Source organism: Lathamus discolor, chromosome 6 (genome assembly GCF_037157495.1).
Source record: "Lathamus discolor isolate bLatDis1 chromosome 6, bLatDis1.hap1, whole genome shotgun sequence".
Taxonomy (NCBI): Eukaryota; Metazoa; Chordata; class Aves; order Psittaciformes; family Psittacidae; genus Lathamus; species Lathamus discolor.
This window is the reverse complement of record NC_088889.1, coordinates 56,326,970-56,349,987: the sequence shown is the minus strand read 5'-3', so window position 1 is coordinate 56,349,987 and position 23,018 is coordinate 56,326,970. Positions and strand designations below refer to the sequence as shown.

The following is a 23,018-nucleotide window of genomic DNA, read 5'->3' as shown; positions in this document are numbered from 1 at the left end:
TCTTTTTCATTTGAGAATGATTGTACACTTGAAATTATACATGAAGATCTAGAAGCTTTTTTTGGAAATTTGGCACAGAGTGACATCTGAAACCATTTTTATACCCATGTCAATGCAAAAGTTATTCATATAATGTCTCCATGGAATTCATAAAAGCACTTTACATATTGGATGTTCACAGTATCAGAAATTTTCTCAGTTCACTATAAACCACATGCAGTGATTAGAAGATGGGCTTTCATAACATGAAGTTCAGAATATATTTCAAATCTTTGCCCGAATGTGGGAGGCCTTCTGTAGGCAAAACTGTCGCTGCAGTCATTACACTTAGGAGAAAGCAGAAGATTGGCCTCAGTGAGCTTCCTATGATCAGACCCTAATTCCACCAGAAAATTTGATACTGAGCATAACAGATTTCAGTAAAATCTATTTTTTTTCATATCCTCAATTAAACTAATTGGCTCTGAAATCAAAACTATACATAACCTTACAGATAACTCATAAAAGGTGATTTTTAAGATGGAAATCCTTATGGCTGAAGTTGTGGTCCAGAGTTCTATGACTTTAAGAACCACAACTGAGATTTATAAACAATTATCAAGAAAACTTTACACACAATTGAACACTTATTTTTCCTTCCCAGTCAGTAATAACAGAATCTCAATTAAACACTGTGCATTTACTTTTATTAGTAGACAGACTCATCAAAAGCCTCTATGCTAACCTCCTTGGAAGCCCTTAGGGACAGTTTAGCAAGATATCAAAAACAATTAAAGGCAACCCTATTCCTTAAATGAATCTTTGCAAAAAGCCTTCATTATAAGGCCACATACCACAACGGGTGGTGCTGAGCACCTTGTTTCTTAGAGAATACACTGGGAATAGCCATATACCTTTGCTTGTTAGAAACTCTCATAGCAAGCTGCTGTTTGTGTAAGGAGATCAATTTACACAATGCTTTGTAAATAACTAACAATGTTCCAAATTTAAACATTTACACCGATGCCACTCCAGTAACAGATTAACACTGGCAGGTACAAGAAGACAGAATTCAGTCTAACATATCTGCTGCTTAATTACTGTCAGATTAAGGCCAAATTGTGGCTCAAATTCTCATGTCAGCAGCCCCAGCAGAAGTACTCACACAAGTGAAAACAAAAGCAAAAAACCCAGATTAAGGATGCCAACACAGATCATATTGATGCAATGGCTAACAGTTTGCTTCATCTCAGAGGGTTCAAAAAATGCTCAGAGGGAGGAGAAGCATTCAAAGAGGTCACAAAAGGAGGATTTAAAGTCTTAGGGAGAAGTGTAGGGAAGGAAAACGGTCATATGGCAAATCATATTTCAGGGTGCAAGTATGTTCAACCTAAAAAATCACATTAGCATCACTCATTTAAAACAAACAAACAAACAACTGAGAAAAAAAGACCTAAAACCAGTTGAAAGCAAACCAAACTGTAACTACCAAAAGATCAAAGATCAGGTTTTAATTGCAACACATTTTCACTGTGGCAAGCCTCCGTGGAAAGACAACACAGCTTGTAAATGTTTTTGAAGTAATATTTCAGTAGAAAAGCTAACTTATTTACTAATTATATCTTTCTATGAAAGAGACAAAATTAAGGAGCTGTAAGTTGCAATAGGCAGTGTTAAAATATTTGTTATATAATAACAATTTACTTTTAACAATAACAGGCATTTATTACTTTTATGAGTTCTGGCCTGATAATAGAAGAATCAAGAAATAACCATCAATTATCAATAGAACATTATAATTTGTCCTTTTTGTGATATCATCATTAGTTTAAAAAGATGTTTCTGTGCTTCTCCCCTGCCAAAATTTCAGACCCCTCATCCCTGACAAAAAAGAGATTTAGAGTTTTATTTTGATGTTTGCTGTAAGTTGTGTTTTCTGCTGCTTTTAACCAAGGTATTTTCCTCAATTTGTACAAAGAAGGAAAAACATTCTTTTTTTTTTTTTTTTTAAAGAAACAATTAGCATATCACAGGAGTTGACAAAATACTTTCCTCAAAAGCAGTTGCTTTTCTTCTCTTACTGTTCTTAAGAACACACGTTTATCTGTACTATTGTTATATTACATAAGGCGAAAAAAACACTCTTCTAAAGACAGACTGACAAAGAACTGGAATGCAAAACAGGTCTATCTGTGTGACACCTTTTTGCTATAATCATATTGCTAGTTGCAATTGTTATCTCTATAAATGACTGAAAAAATCCATAAGAAACATTTCTTTAAATACTCCTTTCCCAGACAAAGTTTATATTATAGATATGACCACATGATTTAGAGCTACTATATTTTATTGGGAAGATTACCAAAACACACAAAGAGCCTTTTAATAAACTTTTATAACATTGTAGAAATAGCTCTTTTGAAATTGCTGTAAATTTTCTATTAGCAAGTTAAATCTGAATAATTTTTAGAATTTAAGATAATGATATGTGCTAAAACTCTCTGAGGTCCTCCACATTAGACGCAAAACTAAATATAAAGGCTTAAACTTGAAAGGCATATCTCCCTTCAAGTTTTGTATTCTGTACTCACAGGCACAGTTTTAAAAGATTTGTGAATCGGAAAAGGATTTTTTTCTACTTTCCATACTGGAATTTAATTTTTACATACAAATAAAATCTAGAAAGATATCTTCTGACATCAGTAAAACAGCTTAATCCATATTGATTCATTATCTGATTTGATTCATTATAGAAACAAAACATCTACTCAGAATCCAGCCCTGCACATTGGAGAAGCCCAAATTCACATCTGCACTGCATCACCCTCCTGCACTGAGGCTCTGCCTCAGCACCATGCCAAAACCTTGTGGATCCTGACATTTTCAAAATTCATGGATTCTGTTAAAGACAATTATAAAAGAAGAAAAAAAAGAAATTAGCATTTGTACACTTTTAGCTCTTTTCACTGGCAGTTGGGCTTATGCTGCAAAGTAGCTTATTTACTGACACATGTAAGATCAAATTCAGGAAGTTGTACTATTATCAATTTATTATATTAAGAACACACGGTTCCTCATACTTTATATTCTTCTCTTACGAACTAGGAAAAATTTTCTTTCAAGGACAGCAAACAGGTTAAGTGTAATTAGACTGAGATGACTAAATTAAATCATTGAGTATTATTTAATATCATGGTTTATTACATACTTTGTTAGCAATTTTAATTGTAAACTAAAAGAGTTTAAAGTACTGTGAGAATCTTGTTAAACGTGACAGTTTTGCAAAGGTGAGTAAGAAGAGGATATCGAAAGATAAATAAGCAGGGGGGAAAAACAACTGAGAAAAAAAAAAAGCCTAGGTGTTAGATGAAAAGGTTCTCTCCACAATGACAAAGCACCGATGAAAAGAATTAACATTTGTCCATTGGGCAATCAATCAGTCATGGAATGGATGGAATCCAGCTCTTTGTTGCACGATGGCGATGAAGAACGAGTGTATTAGCTATCACAACCAAGCTCTCAAGCTCTTCCGACTGAATGAAAGTCATCTTGTTCCTATCAAGGATAGCTTTTGCCTCTGGTCTCTTCCTTATTCTCCCTTTTTTCTTTCTTTTCTTTTCTTTTTTTTTAATTTCACTTATTAAGTCTTCAACAAGTTACCAACCCCAGCTATAGCTTACATGAATACTGTATGACCTTATAGTGGCCTGCACCTATCCTCATCGATTTGGGAGGATTGTTCCTTTTGTTTTAAGCCTCTTAATTCACTGAAGTAGCTCCTACTACTTTCTTTGAAATACAGATTAAAAAAAAAATAAAATAAAGAAAAGCATTCATGCCTTGTGTGTATTTTTGGTTTTTTATGATAAAGTCATACATAAAAGAAAGCCTAAATGTGAGAGTGCAGAAGCAAAACTTCAAAGCACTGACTGTCAGACATTATTATTTCAAATCAGCTTTGACTTTTTGAGACTTAATAAAACACTAAAGTACAGACTGGCATATTTATAACGCCGACACCAGTGATCAACTGAACTGTCTTATTCTTGCTACTGTGCAGTGCCTTGTTATTTCTTTTATAATAAGCTTTCCCTCAAAACATGTTGTAACAATACTGCAAACTGATAATTATTAATGATGGGTTCTAAAACATGACTTGTTTTGCATACAATTCTTTCTGAACACACACATTACTTTGTGACAGAAGACAAAAAGCACATTGATTTATTAATAATGACTGCAAGCACATAGCAAGTTCATAAACAATACAGAAATATAATTCAGTCAAAGGTATAGCAGTACAGGTGACATATTTCTACCTGCATCTGAACTGTTACATCTCAAGCAAAGAGGCACCAGGAAAGACAAGGTAGAGGAATTAGAAGAGAACTCAGGCATACTGCAGCAGACACTGCTCTAAAACCTGATTATAAAACCAGTAGGAGGAGGATAAACTTCTTTTCTGCTTTTTAGAACAATACTACAGAATTAGTGGCATCTTTGTCTCTATTTCAGTAATATTGTCTATAGTTAAACACCATTACAATTTAGTAGATACTGCTAAACATAGATGTTATTTTTGCAAGCTTTGGGAATACATAATACTACTCAAGTTCCTCCATCTCTCATGTTCTATGTTCTCTAGGTTACTGTCATTACATCTATTTGCCTTCAGCTTCACCAAAGAAGAAAAGGTGTCTTTTGGATCAGCCTCCATCAAATGAGTTTAATAAGCCTTATTCAAGTCAATATCATGAGAAAAAAAGCACAATTGGAATGACCCTGTCAGCATCTATGAAATATTTGTTAAAGTGCCGTGTGTTTTTTGGTTGGTTTTTTTTTTTTTTGAAAGAATGTTAAATGAGACTATGAACCCCTTGTGACAGACATTTGTGTGCTTACAAAGCCTAATGCACTGGATTACTACTGCAGGAGAAGAGCTACTTGTTTCCCTTAAAACCAAGTAAGTTGCAAATAACCATTACAGTGGCTACTATTTGGTTGCCCTGCTCCCTTTACGCATCCCTCCCTATGCCTCAAGTGCAAATGTACTTTTCTCAAGTGGGTGAAGCTAACAATCTGACATCTAAAATAATACCACCACCACAACCCCTCAGCCACTTAAAAGAAGAAAGTTTGTTTCAGTATTCTTTACAGAATACTAAATCCTGTTTACAGCCCAAATAAAATCAGTACTTTATAAACGTTCCTGAATAAAAGTCAAGCATAATTCAGACTTACCCTTGTGTTTATTAATTAGAATTAAACTTAAACACAAGGTCCACTGGTGCTATTATTAGGCCCATTCATAAATACTGTGAATTATTCAGAAAACTAAGTATGTTTTAAAAATCAAGTGATGAGTTTTAATACACCTTTGTTGAGACTTTTGATTAGCTGATCCATCTCTGAGTTCATGACAACAGCTTGCTTCCATGCCTTTTGTGAGAACACTGTCCATCAAATCTCCTTGAAGAACCACCTACCCCAGATGTATATCATAAAAATATTTCCTGATTTTCATGCTTCATATTATATATTTAAAAAATATATGCAAACTCTAATATTTTGGTATCAAAGGGAAAGGCAAAAGGTTAATTTAATTCACTTTGAAAGAAAACAATTTTGTAATCTTCTAACAGTTCAAAATTAAATTAAGGACTTCGCATTTACATTCATTATTTGAGAAATAAAAATATAATTTAACCACAACTATCAGAAATATAACTGCCGGATGGTACTATCTATTCTGTTTTAATCTAAGTATGTAAAGTTTGTGTAATGTTACTAAAATAGATTCTTGGTTGCCATAGTTACTTTTTTTCTTCTTTCAAACACAAATTATCCTTTGCTGTTTCAATAAACTTTAAATAAAAGAAAAAGAGACAGCAACAATACAAAACTAATCAAAAATCAGCCTGAAGGCTTAACATCCATAGTTGCAATGTACTGCCACTGTCTCTTGCTCATAAGCAGCTTGGCTTCAATCTTGCTGTCAGTAAAGAGGCAGGTCAGGGGAATCTCATCTCATTCTGTTCAATTTCCATACTGTTCTCATACAGTAATTAATTCTCATGGTCTAACAAGAAAATTAAAATATAAGGCATTTCAGACATGCTGTTCACCAGTGAACTGATTTCCTTGTCCAACTTTTCAAGATTTTCTTCATGTAATAAGCTTTCAAAAGCCAAGTTCTTGAAAAACAAAAATACAATCACAACACAAAAATGAGCCACACGACATTTAGAATAGGAAAACCTGTTAATTCCTTTGCTACATTTACTGAAAATTACCATAAAAATCACTCCTAAATTCTAGATATTGCTGTTAAGGACCTAAGTAATCCTGGCCAGTTGCTTACTTTCTCTTCTCATATTGACTCATTTCTACCCACCTATTTGTCTGCCTTAGCTATTGAGACTGTGGCACTTCTGACCGAGATTGCATATCTCACAAGGGTTTTGTTGAGCACCTAACACATGATCATGAATTAGAACTCAGTTCTGATTCTCAGGGCAACCTGTAGTCAATACTGTAAAAGAAAAAAAGGAAAAGATAAAAAAAGAAAAACAGAAAGAGGGCAAAGAAGCTTTTCTAAATACAATTACATGCAAAAGACATCTCACAGTAGATGTTTTCTTGCAAAAGCAATAAAACAAATGCAACTGAGATCTGTCTACCTAACATTACAGTTTTGTTTAGGACAGGGAACCAAGTAAATCTGCTAACTGCTGTACATTTTTTCACAGTGACAAGATTTCCACAATATGATAAAATTAGAACTATAAGAGCTTGGAGAGCTCTCTTAACTTTTAATTAAAACTCTCCAAGCTCACTAAAAATAATTAGGCATTAAAATGTTCTGGTTTTCCTCTGAATTCATTTGCACTACTTGAATGGTCTAGATCTTGCACGAAACAACAGACATCTGAAACAGAAACACTGGAACTTAACTGGGAGTGATTTCCAGACCTGCTTTCTGTGATGCGGCTAGTGGGAAAAACTGAAGCTTGTAGCAATTCCACCTAAAATGGCTTGTTTCAACAGGAATTCTCTAGTGCAAAAACCATTTGCTTAGTGCAAAACTCCAGATAAAAAGGAGTTTTAATTTCAGGGAAAGAATAACCAAAGATACAGTTCTGACATTTATTTTTATTTATTTATTAACAAGCAGAACCTTTAACCTTGCAAATGTTTTTGTTCTCTTAAAATAACTCATACAATGCTATATGCCACACTATTTTTAGAAAAGCAACAAGAGAAAGCATGCTTTTCCCATACAGCAGGGCACTGATATAAACATCAACACAGATGCTCTGTGAGAGAGAGCTGGACTTCTCAAGCACTTGATCATTAAGGAATGCACCAACTGTTTTAGATAATCTCGTGCCAGCTTCAATTCTGCTCCACACTCCCCTTTGGGAGTGGCAAATCTTGTCCTTCTCCTAATTTTTCATTTTACTCACTCCTCCGTTCTTTTTTTTCTTTTTTTCCCCCCCCAGAACAGAGGGAAAAAGGCATTGTGTGCCAAGCAATGCAAGACTAGAATCACTTCCCCAAACAGAGCAAAACTTTCAGACAATTAACCCTCCCCTCTTCTTTCAGATAAATTACTAAGTATAAAATGCAATCTGTTTCCTTTGTTTACTCAATATGAACAATTTGTAAATGACTCAAGGATAAAATTCAGAAAATGTTGTGCTAAATTAGAACCATTATAAACATGCTAATGACTGCTCAACTAAAACATGCAGGATCAGTGTGAAGAAATATATTTAGTTCCTGTGAAATACAGTTGTATTGCCTCAGAACTATTTGGTCACTTAATTGTATATGATTACTTCAGGAAAATGTTAATTTCATGAACACTGCACTAGACGATACACTATGTATGTCAAAAGGAGCTTTCTCAAATGTCAGTGTAATTGCTTGGGTGCAATGTTTTGGCATATTAGTAGAAAAGAAATATCTTGTAAGTCTGTCAAAATTAGACATACCTTTCATTCCTTTACTTAAAGTTTCCGTTCCATTGTAAGCTGTATTTTACTGTTAGATTGGCTGTATTCATCTAAGTACACACACATTATTGCCTTATTTGCATTACAATGATAGTATACTGTATATTATACGTAATCACCTATTTCCTTAGTATGTGTACCTCTATTTACTTCTCAGGTGAGCAAATAATACTGGCAAGAGAGAGTCTCAGGTTTTACACAACAGCAATCAGTGACGGGGAAATGGGAGTACAATTTTCTTGCAATCCCTGGCCAACAGATTACATAAACTGATAAAATAAAGGAGAATGATACACTTACTTTCCTGTCTCTTATTAAGAATGTATTAGCAACATAACAAACTCAATAGGATTTGCAATATTTGTTATTTTGCAAAAGAAGAAAGTTGTGCAAATGGAATCAGTTCTCAAAATCTTCATTTTAATTTGCTCCCACATCTTCACATCTTTCTGTATTGACCAGCTCTAGAAGATGAATGTTTTTTCCTCAGAGTACAAAAGAAGAACAGACTAAGCCAATATCTTAGCTAGAGCTCATCGGCATAGCTTCACTGAAGCCTACTGAAATAGGTTTGAAATTTCTCCCAATATTTGGCCTAATTATTCTTTCTCTTAATTTCATACCTCCATTCATTGTTACACTCCTTTTATAACCCTAAACAGTACACTTTCATCTTTGGTATCCAGTCTTCTCAAACACTTCCAAGTTGAAGTGACATTCTTCTCATTATTATTCAAACAAACTATTGAGAATTTAATCTTTAAATCTTTATTTGTTAAACTGCTTTGGAGCAAGTTATGTATCATATGGCATCTGGACATGTAGCATCTTTCTTTTACAAGTGAATTTCCTTAATAGCTCAAGAACTTGCAGATTGCAAGACAGCCTGTGCTCAGCTACACAATAAATCCAGCCACTAGACTCATCTTACTAAAGTCATGGGGCAGATTTTCTTTTAACATTGCACAACTCTCCTAGATTCTTATACCAAGCTGAAGCAAACAGAGGATCCCATCTCAACTCAAAACAGCACAAATAAATATTGTGTTATTGCACTGACTCTTATCAGGTGCAATGCCAACTGAGTGTTGTATTTTTTAACATATTAGAAATTCTGTAAAATTACTATGAAAATATTAGTCAAAGTTTTGAGGAGTAAAAACATCTTAAACAAAAGGTAATACAAAAATACAACTGTGTGTAATCTCATTCACATCATGTTAGTTTTGGGGAGTTGGCGGAGTGGGAGTAAGGGGACTTCCTGAAAAGCAAGAAAAATCAGTTTCTATTAAACTGATTAATGTTCCTTGGAAAATTTGTGACACCAGATGATTTATGAACAAAACATGGATGATTCAAAAGACCTCTATTTTGTTTCCCCAAATCATGCTCTACTCATTACCCTAATAATGCAGTCATAAACATCTGTTTAATGATTTGAAGTGTTCTTAATATTGTAGATAAAAATCTTAACTCAGCCCTTATATAGCATATTCTGAAATTAAAACAATTGTGTAACAAAAAGAATTTTTCAAGAGAAATCCTAACGTGGTTTTGTATGTAAAATAATATGCTCTTGATTTGAAATTACTTCAAATAAGAATGCAGAGGAATGAAAACAATAGCTAGAATCGCCTTTCTATTTACCATTTCTCAAGGTTTCTATGGCACAAAATGCAGTCTTTTCCAGGACAAAAATGCACTGACAAAATCAGTTCTATAGACCCCTTTACACTAATAAAATTTTGACTTAAACAAATTATTATACTTTATTTAAATAGAAATATAGAACAAGCAAGACTTTCCTAAGCTAATTCATGTAAACAGAGCTTTAAAAGGTTTACAAATCTCACAAGCACCCATCTACTTGCCATGGATATATATTTCAGGCATAATAGCTGATTTATTATAAATCTTTTGAAAGATTTAAGAATGCACTAATATCTCCAAGAGCAATACTTTAACATTTTCACTTCCCTGTATACACAGAGCTGAAAACAAGCCATCTTTTTTTTCTTTTTTTTTTCTGTGAAAGAAAAATTTATTGATTTTGTAAAGTCAAATATTGGGAAGATACGGAAATACTAGAATTAAAGTTGTCCAGAAAATCCTAATTCAGTCCCTGTGTGAATAAACATCAGAATACACTCTTTAGATAAAAAATAAATCAAAAAAATGCAACTAAAACAAAAAATGTATGCAATTCTGGTACCAAATTCTTGCTACACTCAGCACATGGGACAATCCCAGACAAAAGCATAAACTGGAACTGCAGAGCAAACGAGGCTGTTGCCCACACAATCATTGGCCGTGTTTCACTGCAAAAGTTCAAAGAAATTAAATGAATGAGGGAGGGAACTGCAAAAGGAGAAATGATGGGTCGCAGTTTCATTTTCTGGGAGCTCAATTTAAAAAAACTTGGGGTTTTATTTGAGGAATTGCTGAACATTCACAGCTGCAGCTGTGTCAATGTAAAGTCAATGTAAAGATTGAGGCTATAATATATATGGCTATATATAAACTGCTGCACAAAGTTAGGTCCTCTGGAAAAGAATCAGGACATAAACACCTCAAGCTGAACAAACAATAAATCAACGATAGTTTCAAAGTCACAGTCCTAGTCCGACACCTGTGAAGTTGGTACATGGACTACCTTTTTTTTTCCTCTTTACAAAGAATTTGAGAAGATAATTTGTTTGCAGCACATTTGCATATATGCTGAAAAATCCCAGCCAACTCTGCAATATCCACGTCTCCAGAGCACAGCTTGAATAATAAGTTATTAATAGGCACTAAGGCTTCAGATTGACCAGTAAGTACATAATAAGCTACTGGATAGTGTCATGGAGGAATATCCTGTTAGTGAACTGGATGAATCAGAATTCTTTTTGAGGAAAAATATTGTTTAATGATGTAAGAAAAATTAAACTTGTCTACATGGAAACAAAAAATGTTTTAATTTTAAAATATTTTAAGTTTTGTTGGGTAACTGAAGAAAGCTGTCACCAGCTATGCACACATTCTGCAAAATTAAGCCAATTTTACCCTGTACTTATAGAGAGCTCAGACTTCTACGAATTCAAAGCGTACTGTTCATGCCATATTAAAGGAAATGGACTTTTGTTTCTCCACACTGGACTTCACCAACTTAAAGCACTGACAATAATAAAAGACTGCATGCCGCACCCTCTCCTGTTCCAGTAAAAGAGACACAGCCTCCTTTTGCTTTTCAGCAATTCTTGACATCCCCCATGTAAAGGCTGACAGACTGTGTAGATTCCTCTGTCTGTTCAGAGCAAGTGATGTCACAGTGTGATGTGCTACTTGACCCTGTATTTCTCCACAGAAAACATTTTTTGCCCCCGAAGCTGATGTACAAAATCATCACCGTAAGCATCTTCCCAAAATATGGAGCACAACAATACATTAAATATCAGAGTCAAGAAAATGGGGATCATTTTTGTAAACATCTGAGGGGAGATTAAATATTAGTTGGGAAGTTCTCATCCCAAAATCTGCAACCTGAGGAGGTAAATACATATTCAGTACAATTGAATCTTCATAGTTACAGAGGAGGGAAACCACAGTAAGCTCGTGCTACCTGTTTCAAGTTATTCTTTATTTCCTATTCTGCTAATAAACATCCTTTTTTTTCCCAGAATTTTCCTCACTACAAGCAAGAAATAGGCAATTGAGCTCTAGAGAATTATGCCACAATCTTCACTAGAAGTTACATTGCAGGTTAGAAAGATAATTTACACAGTTTCTGCCTTAAACATTTAGGCTTCTTGCTTTTGTTGATTTAATCCAGACTCTGTAGTTATAACAGTTTAAATTTATGAGCTGAATTTTAGCTGCATAACTCCCCAGAAAATTTAAGCATGCATGAAATTCTACACAGCTACTTTGAAATTGTAGATTAATGCTGTTTTATGACACACTCTTTACACAAATGCAAAAGAATCTAAGCAAGACTCAGTTGTTTAGATGGATTTTTCTCATATTTAGGGCCAATAGAAAATTTCTTGCTATCAGAACAGCCCCTAAACAAAAGATTACTCAATTATAAGTTCTGATTTATGATCTTAGAAGTATCCATACCAAAGATCAGGACAGGAAATACCTTTTTTCAAACACTAAATGATATAGTATATTGGAAAATTATGATATTGGCATATTCATTTAAATATATTACCAAATTCAGTGCCTGAGTAACAAGTGAAAATTTGATTCTATTGCATTCAGTAGACCACAGCCTAAGGTACTTCATGCACTTGTACTCTAAGAATAACAAAATTCACAACAGGATCCTTATATTTCCTCACTGCAAGCTGTACTTCCTGTCTTTCAGAGTGTCTTCAGCATGCCACTGCTCGATTTCTAAGGCTAGATCCTTTATGTACAAGGTTGTATGCATAGACTTCATACAGAAAAAGTAGTGTGGCTGTAATGATTTGAACATGCAATGCAATGACTTGCTATTATCAAGTCGAGGCAGAAGGTTGAGCTGCTGCCAGGTTCTCCACATGCCCACGGTTTGGTCCACTTAATTTATGTTGACACACATTACAGTTGAGATTAATTTCTTACCCTTTGGTTGAGTTTTTATTGTTTTTACTCTAAATAAGAATTATCTTACTGGGGGGTTTTATCTTGACATTACCCACAAAACACATTGTATTTAGATAACCACACAATTTTTTTGTCAACTTCTCTATCCTCTGGGCTGAAAACCTGCCTAAACCCTATTTACTGCATTTGCACTCAGACTATTAATATAATCATGAGCACTAGGAAGGCAAAGTCTCAAACATGGTAAGATACAAGTCTCTGGTTCCTTAAGCTTTTTTTAAACACTTATTTATGGACAAGGTATAACTTACACCACCTTATGTATGGCTGGGCAGGTGGTACTGCTGCTCCCTATAAAAAACACACTAATATTACTGTCAGTGGTGCCCACATTTCCCCACCAATCATATTTTCACCTGTTCTCTCTTATGATAAGATTTGACTGAGAGCTTTCTGGGACAAGGACTGTTGTTTGCTTTTACTACTGCTATATGTACAACATCTAACATACTTCTTCACAGAGGCCCCTTGGAAAAAATTATAAGGAATCATCTTAATTACTTCTAGTGAACTCAGAGGCCCTTCAGAACTCAGTGGCACAAGCTCCATAGAATTTTGTTGTTATTGTTGTTCTTTCTTTTCTCCTTTCAAAGTTATGCATGTCACATATAAGTCACTGTGCAAAGGGAGGAAGGCAGTATGAGCAGACACAGCTTTTCCCTAGGCAAAGTGGTCATAGCAGGTCCCAGAGCTGCTGGCAAGCTCCATGAAGGCTGAAGTCACACAGAATATTTTTAATTCTACAATAAGATTGCTCGAGTTTCACAAGTTCAGAAAGTTTCTAATTTTAGTTTCTAATTTCTTTTTAAAAGAAAGTCTTGTATTTAGGAACAACAATTCTTTTCAGTGAACAGCCCCACATCCTGATATTTCAGGAATTGTCTGAAACCTTTCTAGCTGACAGGAAATAAGAAATATCCTTCTACAGCAAAATGTAACTCCCTAATGATTTTGTTATCTTATAAACAGTGGCGCAAATGTGTACTTTGATACAAAGACAATGACAGCTCCCTTATTCTGAAGGCTATTAACGGTACCTACTAAGCACCTAAGACTACAGGCAATTAGTCCCACAACATGTGTTAATGAATTTAAATCACCACAGCCCATTACTTTTTGCAGTTATTTACAAAATAAGTATAAAATTTTTCCATTTGCTTTGATGGCATTTTTTTTATTCCTCTTTTTGCACTAGTTAAATAATTTCAAAAGATGTATAATGACAGAGATCCAGGCCCTAAAAGTGGAACCTTATACTGTATTAAATAGTTGATCAGAAAATAAGAGCAAATATTGCCAACAAATGAATAGGAAAATCCTGACTACTGTTTACAGCATAGCCATGCAGGAACCACCAGGTTGGATCAGGATCCTTAAAACAACCCCTAGCAATAGTAACTTTCACAAAGACTAAATCAAAAATTTGAATACCATGAACATATTCCACCTATACTCGAGACTGGACTTTTAAGAAAAAATATTTTTTCCTTTGATGAAGCTTCCATCCCTTTATAACAGAATCAAGAAGGATGAGCAGCCCACAGAAAGGGTCAGTAGAGTTTGGCCACACAGAAAACCGCACAGGAAACACTTGTAGAACACTAATTTTGTATCAGGAAAAGTGCATTTTCTACATGGTCAGATAAACATATTGTTATCTTTGTTCAAATTAAACAAAATTTAGGTGGTTTTAAAACACTATTTCTACAACCTCCTGTTCCTTGCTTAGATGGCACATCCTAACTTTAAAGCCCAATTCCTCTTGTTTTGTAGGTGTTCTGGTTTCAATTCAGAGTATCACAGATCTAACAGGCAAAGTTACCCATAACAGCACCTCAAAATTAGGCAATTCATCTCAGCTACTAGATGCAGTCCATTCACTGGAAAGCAATACCAAGTCAGCTAACATTAACCATGTTCTGCAACAACTTGCCAGAGCCAAGGTGGAAGGTGGCCTCCTCTGCTGGACCATCTCTATGCATTGTTGCTTGGATGCTGTGACTCTGACAGTACAGTGTTGTAAAAATCTGGATTAAATCTAGCAAAGAAAGAGATAATTTATAAGTCATCTGCGGGTACATTCTGTCTTTGGTGTGTGGCTGAAACTCCCATTAACACTAACATGAGCTACGCAGGCCTACTGATTCGTGAATTATACCCTTGACAGAAAAGTGGTTTTCTGCTTGATGGATTTTCTTTGACGAACTTGTTGGCTACTGCACAGTCATGTGTATATATTTAAGTATTTCTTTGTATGCGTGCATTTGTGTATCTCTACAGCGATGATGTCAGTTTGACTAAAAATGCGGATAAAGCATTTCTTAAGCCAAAATGGGCCAAAGCTAATTTTCCCCATATAAACTTTGGTTGGGCCCTTATTTATCAAAACCAGAAAAAGTTTGACAGAAAAGGGGATCCAAATTGGTTATCCCAGCAAAAAATAGAAGTCAGGCCCTTTCTTAAGACTTACTTTATAGGAACCGTATGCACAACTTTCACTTTCTAGAAAGTGGTTTTCTCTTGAACGCACATCAGAACCATTCATCATCATATAATTGCAAGTTGTCAGTCAGAGCCGCACCCTTCATGCAGTGGCAGGCCGCCAGCACATCTGTCAGAAGCACTCACAAGCTTCCGTGTATTATTGTAATCCCCTACAAAAGGAACAAGCCCATTCACCCCGTCCACATTTTCCAAGTCGAATGATGACTGCAAACCCTGAGCCTGGAAATATAATAGCAGGGCATTTTCTCTCTGTAAAAAAGCCACGCTTGTCAGGTGACCGCAGGCCAAATGCCAGAAAACAAATCTGAAATAATTCTAATCCCCACACGTTACATGTAGTTTTTAGGGAACTGGGTTCTTCATACATGAAAGAGGAAAGCTCCGTTCTGGGCACAGAACAAAGTAGCCTCCAATTCTGAAACAGGCTGCAGAGATAAATCATTGTACCCTTTCTGCAAACACCCCCTTCTTGCGCTCAAGACTTGATTGAGAAAAATTTCTTCTTCCTTTGGACAGAGTGGTGGGCAACATGGTCTAGCATGAGGTGATTATGCCCATGGCAGGGGGGTTGGAACTGGATGATCTTAAGGTCCTTTCCAGTCATTACTATCCTATGATTCTATTATCCTATTCTCTTTTTTGGCTTCTTCTGTTTCTTTCCTACTTTACCTAGAATCGTTAAGTCTTTCTGTTAACGCATACACTTCTTTTCCTCTTTACTCCTGTACCTCTTCAAAGACATTCTGCTCAAATAGAGTCCATAGAGCACCTTGGGGCCAGCCTGGATTTAGTGAACCTGAGGGCTTGGGCCAATGAGTCCAAAGCAGGCAACATTCTCTTTTCAGAAATTACCTTAAGGACTTTCCTGGAGAATTAAACAGCTTTCAAGGAAATTAAATACTGCTTTAGAGAGGGCTTCAGAAGCTTATTTGCAGACTATATGCATACAAAAGCCACAAATAATTTGGAGAATGGAATAATAAACTTTACCCCTCTACTTCAATGAATTCATTTGCATCCTCTCTCTAGAAAAGTATGACAGTTCAATATTCAGAAACACCGAGTGAAATACATGCCATTGCCCTTCAAGGCAGCGATGCAGCCACACGAACCCACCAAGACCTTCAGAGCAGCTTTGTCTTAGCAAGTGAGGCTGTGGATGGAGCCTAATGCTTTCCTCTAACCAGTCAGATCTTTATACATGCTTAGGTACAGAGGTGAAGCTATGACTCGTTTCTGACACCCCCTTCAAATAACTTGCCCCCAGGAACTTTAAAAGAGTAGGAGCAGACAACCAGCATGCACGCCCAAACGTAATGATCATGTTGATAAGAGCTTTGTGCACTCCACACTGCAACTGGGCATTTATATCAGCACTTGACAAAGGCAGAATGCATATTATATATACAGACACATGCAAACATATATTTCTGAAAAAATTCAAAAGATACATGATGGCTGACCTGCTACAAAATTTATTTTCTAAGAGCAAATAGAGAAAGCATTACCATCTCACTGCACAAAGGAAGATAAATATCATAACAAATCAACTTTCAACTGTGCTGCGCACCTATATTCACACAGTGGTGTTCAAACTAGCTGTAAGGAAAATCTAACAATTCTCAGATTAACTCAGGAAAAAGTTACTGTAACTACTATGAAAGCATGAAGAAGCTGCATAAACTGCTCTGCATACTCCAGGTGGTCACACAGACTAGTCTAGCTGGTCCACCCCATTAGAATGAAGCTGGAATATAGAAATATCAGTTTATCATCACACTCCTGCGAAACATGCTGCTTTTCAAAACACCAGTGGGGGAATAAACTACCTCTCAATCCTCTCATGACTCAGTTTCTCAAAAAGAAAGATGTTTTTATCTCATACAATTACTGAAGAATTTCATTCTTTTGCAAAATGGTCATACAGCTTTAAGCAAAATACTATCTTTTTTTTCAGTTATACTATCTTAACTTTTACATATTTTCAAAGTTTACTTGATGTTGTCAATTTTTACAGAACTAGGCCATATTTAGTAGCTCAATTTCTGGCATGAGTGAAGACCAAAATCACTAAATCTGAATGAAATTAATTTTGGGCTTGAGACAACATGAGGCAATAGTATCTGCTGTATACCGGGTAAATCAAGATAAATTAATGCTTGCTTTATATATATATATATATAAGATACTAAATACACACAAATATAACATATGGTCAACAAGAAATAAATAAAACTGAAAACAGTTTACAACTGCATGGCAAGTATCCAAACTAAATTTCAGGTAGCAGATGGCATGAATAGGATACATGTGAGAAACAGGCAATTTCAATTATCTCTGAATAGTTCATAAACAGGAAAATTTGGCAAACCACAATTTTTAAAAAATGGACTTGAAAAATAACATCATGTAATAGAGATAACTGAATTGAAAACATAACAATGCAAAGTTATTAAGCTCATCCTGACCATAATTTCATAATGAGTATTAAATGATTACATGTGACAGAAAAGAGCTGTCCTAAATACTTATCCCTGGAAAATGTAATAATTAATTATTCCAAGTAGGGCTCAGAATTTTGTTGTTGTCATTACCATTCCAAAAAGTGGCCAAGAGATCTTTTTCACCAAGTTCTTTCTTAGCTTTGGTGTAATCTACAGATTACAAAAAAAAAAAAAAAGACAAAAAAAAAAGACAAAAAAAAGAAGACGAATCTGGACCTGGTCGTTTCTTCAGTCATTCAGATAAATTTCAGTGGGGTTTATTCAGCAGTAGTCAGATTTACCCACAGTTGTCATGAAAAAATCATATTATTTTGAACTATACAGTGAAATAAGGTGCGAAAAAAAACTATTTTAAAAGTTTTTTCTGAATCACACCAAATGAGAACCCGGGCTTCACAAAAGAGTTAGTTCTCCTTTTAACTTATCTTTTAGAAAAATCAGATGTGTCAGGTGGATCTCTGGAATTTAGAAACTTGATAAGTAGGACAGAGGCCAATTTCCTAAACATTTCATTGAGATGCTTACAAATGCTGTGTACAGTTAGACAAATCACCTGGGAATCAATTCATCAGATATTGTACCATTGCTTTCATACTCCTCTCCCTAATTCTCCCTTCCACATAAGAAATCTGTCAGATATAAAGATCTATTAGCTCAAATCCCTGAAGTTATTCAGATATCTAAATACAATTTAAGTTCTTAATTGCCATTTGTGCAAGTGGGAGTTAGATAGCTACACAATAGTTTGGGTGTCTGCATTCCACTGAGATGCAAGCTTTTCTGTTAATGAAAGTCTAAGCATTATCCCTAAAAAAAATGGAAAAAGAGCTCTCAACTATTCCCTTCTTAAGCTAGATTAAACACAAAACAAAATAAAAGGGGGAAAAAATCCTGCCTGAATAAATATAGGCAGAAAGTGTAAAGTGTAATTTTTACTTAAATACATATAGATTCTTATTTATCAGATTTGCTGTTAGCAGACAAGATAGGACCTCCAAATATCAGAAAAGAAAGGGTTTATTGACCGCTGTGATTCCAGAAACATTTAGTAAGAATCGAGGAAGCTTTTATCCAGTTCAAATGAGAAGTATTTCTCTTTTTTCATGCTAATAAAGAGAATTTGATCCCTGTTAAATGGAAGGTTGTTCAGAAGGCTTTATCAACAGCACCTTCAGCCTGGCATAATAGAGGCACAGCAAAATCAACAGATGCTTCTGAGCATCTCAATAACTGAGGTCTGGGTCTTTGAAAGAATGACTAGTCTGCCATATCATAACTGTCATTTGAAAGAGGAAAAGTGCTGTTTAATGACAGCTGGGGTTTACTGCCCAGATGAATTAGAATAATACATAGGACCCCACGTATTTTATGTACATTGAATGCTTATGAAACTTATTTCTACATCTGTGTGCTTACAGCTCCATACAGATACGTATACAGTTGCAGTTTTCAAAAAATGGCCTGAAGTTTTAGGTACAGCACTTGAATCAAATTACATCTCATTTTCAAAGCTGGTGGGCCCCATACATTTGGAAGTGGAAGTTATAAGTGCTGAACGTATCTCAAAAATCAGCCCCAGTATGTTTCAAGTTAGGCATCCAAAGACGGTAACCACAACTGATCATTTGGGTCACTGGAAAGTATGTTCACAGTATACACAACTAGAGTCAAGACACTACAGGCTGAATATCACTTCCATCAGAAAAAAAGGCTGCTATATAATACCTTTCAGACAAAGTGATACAGGAGCCACCAGTTGTGAATATGTTTTCAGAATCCAGAGCCTCCTTGGCGGGAGTCAGCTACTTCTTTGGAGGACTTTAACCCTTTCTCATCATACCTGAAACAGCCATTTCACAGGTCCTTGTACCACAGTTCACAAAGTCTATGCTGTACCTCCTGTCTTGGAAGTTGGGACAAAATTAAAACTACTAAGGAGTTGTCAGAAATGTTAGTAGCCACCCCATACAGTAGGGACCCCAGTCACACAAGAATCATTTCTCTTCATTCTCTCTCATGAGTCCTGTCCTTGGTAAATGCAGTTAGTCATAAAACAATCAGAAGCAAAGTCTGCAAAGTTCACCAAGCTCCAAGCAGCTACTCACTTCAGCATGAACATGGTTCTGATTTGAGAGTTGTTGTAAGAGCAGGGATTCAGCAAGCTTGGGTTTAATGTCATTTTTCTTTCCCTACTTGCCCACCGACTGACAGTCCCACAGAGGGACAGCTACCACCCTCATCCTTTCTATGCCACAGAGCACAAGAGATTGCCTGGCTTTGTAAAAGAAAACCCTGTATTAAGAACATTCCTTACTCTCTGTAACATTAAAAACAAAAAAGTTTCTAAAATTTAAAAGTACAGCAGAAAATATAAATTAAATTCAATTAATCCTAGTGGCCCAACTACCAGTTTCAGACCAGTAAATCAGTATGCTTAATGTCAGCAACCAATAAAGCAGAAACATATGCTCTGCTTCACTAATGGCACAAAGAACATTCTCTGATTGTCTTTTAGTTGAAGCCAAATGTTTGTTGGTTAAATCAAGATTTATTTTAGAAACATTAATTTTCAATAGCATGGAAACTGATTTATTTTCTACTAAAATCTATGAGATTACTTTTCGTTTATAAAGACTTCCATAATGGTTTCTGCACAAGACCTATCAAATGATATTTCTTGGCCCGTAAGAGCCATCTATCCTGTCTCCTGGCTAAGAAAGCTTCCCACAGTATATTATAGTACAACATGTGAGCTACTGTGTTTGAAGTTACAGCTTCTTTTATCAAGCTGTAGATGTTCTCTACACGTAACAAGCGACGCACTGCCTTGGAACAAACAGGTAAGTGTTTTCTTTGATTTTGTATTTTCTTTGTTTGAAAATAATACTAGATGCTAAGGCAATAAATATCAATATTTATTTAATAAATATCAATATTTAATAAATATCAATATAAATATTCAATATATAACTGCTGAAATACGCACATACATATACCATGTATCACACCAAACATGATACTAAAAGACAACTCTGACAGCTGCTGAGCTGCCATATTTCTTATGCATTTACACCAAGAATCAAGTAGTTAGGTTTTCCAGAAAGTTCAGCTCTCTTCCAAGCCCTCAGGAGACATAAACTATTTGTCTGAAGTGTTCCCGCTATTCTCTGCACTGTTTTAATAAATGAAGCATTTTCATGTGACTAAATAAGAGCTGCTTAATACTAGGACCATTTGAAAATCTGTTCCAGTGGGGGTATCTGAGAATGACAAGAAGTCCAACTAGCATCTTTACTGTAACAATTTATTACATTGAGGGTATAACAATGTATTATCTAAGCAAGAACTGCAAGATTGGTCCCATAAATTGTAATTTTTTTTTTCTTTTTGTTTATATAACCAATGTAATTTTAAGAAACCAAGTGATTTCAGTATCCCAGAGATCAAAGTAAATAAATGGTTTCATGAAAGGGTCAACTGAAAGTATATGGCACGCATATACTGTCATGCAGTGGCTGACAAAAGATTGATGCAATCACATATGAAAAAGCCACAACTTGAAAGAAATCATGCATTCTTGAAAAGATACTTAATACTAATAGATGACATACTTTTACTCGAGTTTGGATCATCTATCCTCATGACTCATTATGTATTTGAGTACATCAATTATATCATAAATAATTTATATCATTACAATGTTCTGTGGCTTAATGCATCTAAAACTGTTTTAGACAGATGAGGGTTTTACATGTCTAACCCACCTCAACAGACCGGGACAGTAAGAGTGAAACAAAACCTACTTATTAATAAGTATTAATACTTTTTCATGTATACAAAGTAATTTAAAAGATATCAAAGCATAGTGCAAAATCGAGTAAGTGCTGGGGACTCCTATTTACAGACAAGGTATTTGAAGCTGAAAGGTTAGCATCTTTGCCCAAAGTCAAAACAAGTCACTGCAATCACTGTGCTCTCCAGATTCTAAGCCAACTTCTGGAACATAATAGAAAACCTAACAAAAACAGAGCTTGTAGGAAACATTCTCTTAACATGCAGCATGATCACAAACACTGAAAGGCTGGTTGACATTTTCAAAGCTGCAAAGGGAATTTGGATGCCGCCAGTTCTCATTAACTTTAATGGGAACTGGGCATCCAAATCTCTTAGGCAGTTTTGCAAATCCCACCACAAATGACCATTTAGGTGGTAAGCATTAAATGGTATTGCCTGCCAGACACCTTTATCTTAGAGCTACATAAAATGAAGCTCCATTGTTTTCTTCCTTGTAGAATAGTATGTGAGCTAAATGAAGTTTCTCACTCATGGCTTACACAGAAGCAATTTCCCTGCCACTTGCAAGGTGCAATTCAACCGGTTTCCCTAGACTACCACAAGGAAAGACAGGACAAAGAAAACACATAGGAAAACAATCACTACTGAGAGATAAAAAGTAAATTCACTGTAAGTTGGTGAGTATTTCTGAACAGACACTTCTGAAATATGTGGGTTTTTTATTTCACTTTTAATAGAAATATTTGGCATTATTAGAGTGCTATATTTCTCACCTATTCATCTTTTACTTTCTATATGCCCATCTTTCTGACTAACACCTTGGCATTCAAACAAGTACTATGCTCAAAAATAAAAAAAATAAAACCTGTATAAATGACAGTGTTCAACCATGAACACATTGTCTTTTATGAATATTATAATCACAGAATCAATAAGCCTACAAAGAAAAAACAGGACACAAAACGTGTTTTGTCATTTCTGACGAAGTTATAAAAACAACAGACATTCAATATGCCAAGTGTTCTTCAATCCTTCATAATCATAGCCTTATTGAAGTGAGGACAAAAAGGGTCTAATTGCATAGGAGCAATCTCAATGTAATAGGTTATACACCCAGGCACTGCTGCACAATACAACAAAAACAACGTTCCCTGTGTATAGCAGAATGTCATCTCTCATTTTCAGGCAATTACCTTCTTTCTTGTCAACAGTTTTAATAACCTCCATCATCTCTAAAAGACTTTTGCTTCAGTTAAATAATTTTCAGCTTTTTAATATGCAAATGTGCTTGTTCATATGCATGGGTGAAGTGGCGCTGCTACTTGAAATGTGTCAGTACATTGTGGAGCACCTGCACCTCGGGGAAGCTTGATTTAATTGACACCTAATACTATTCATTATTCCACTTAGTGAGCAACTCCTATTAGTCACCTGTAGGTTTTCCTATAAGCAGTGCTTTGGCCACCAATGAAAATATGAATATTTCTATAAATAGAATGGCCATATTTAGTAAAGGGAGTTCACTACTGATGAGTCTGGAACATCATCTCATTGGGAATATTTTTCAGGATTCTGCCCCCCCTCC

General features: G+C 35.3%; 1 protein-coding gene across 6 annotated transcripts in view; it reads right to left on the bottom strand.

Moving 5' to 3' along the window:
• The window catches only part of SOX6 (SRY-box transcription factor 6), a 322,923-nt gene that overhangs the window by 177,569 nt on the left and 122,336 nt on the right, over window positions 1-23,018 (bottom strand). The window lies entirely within an intron of this gene.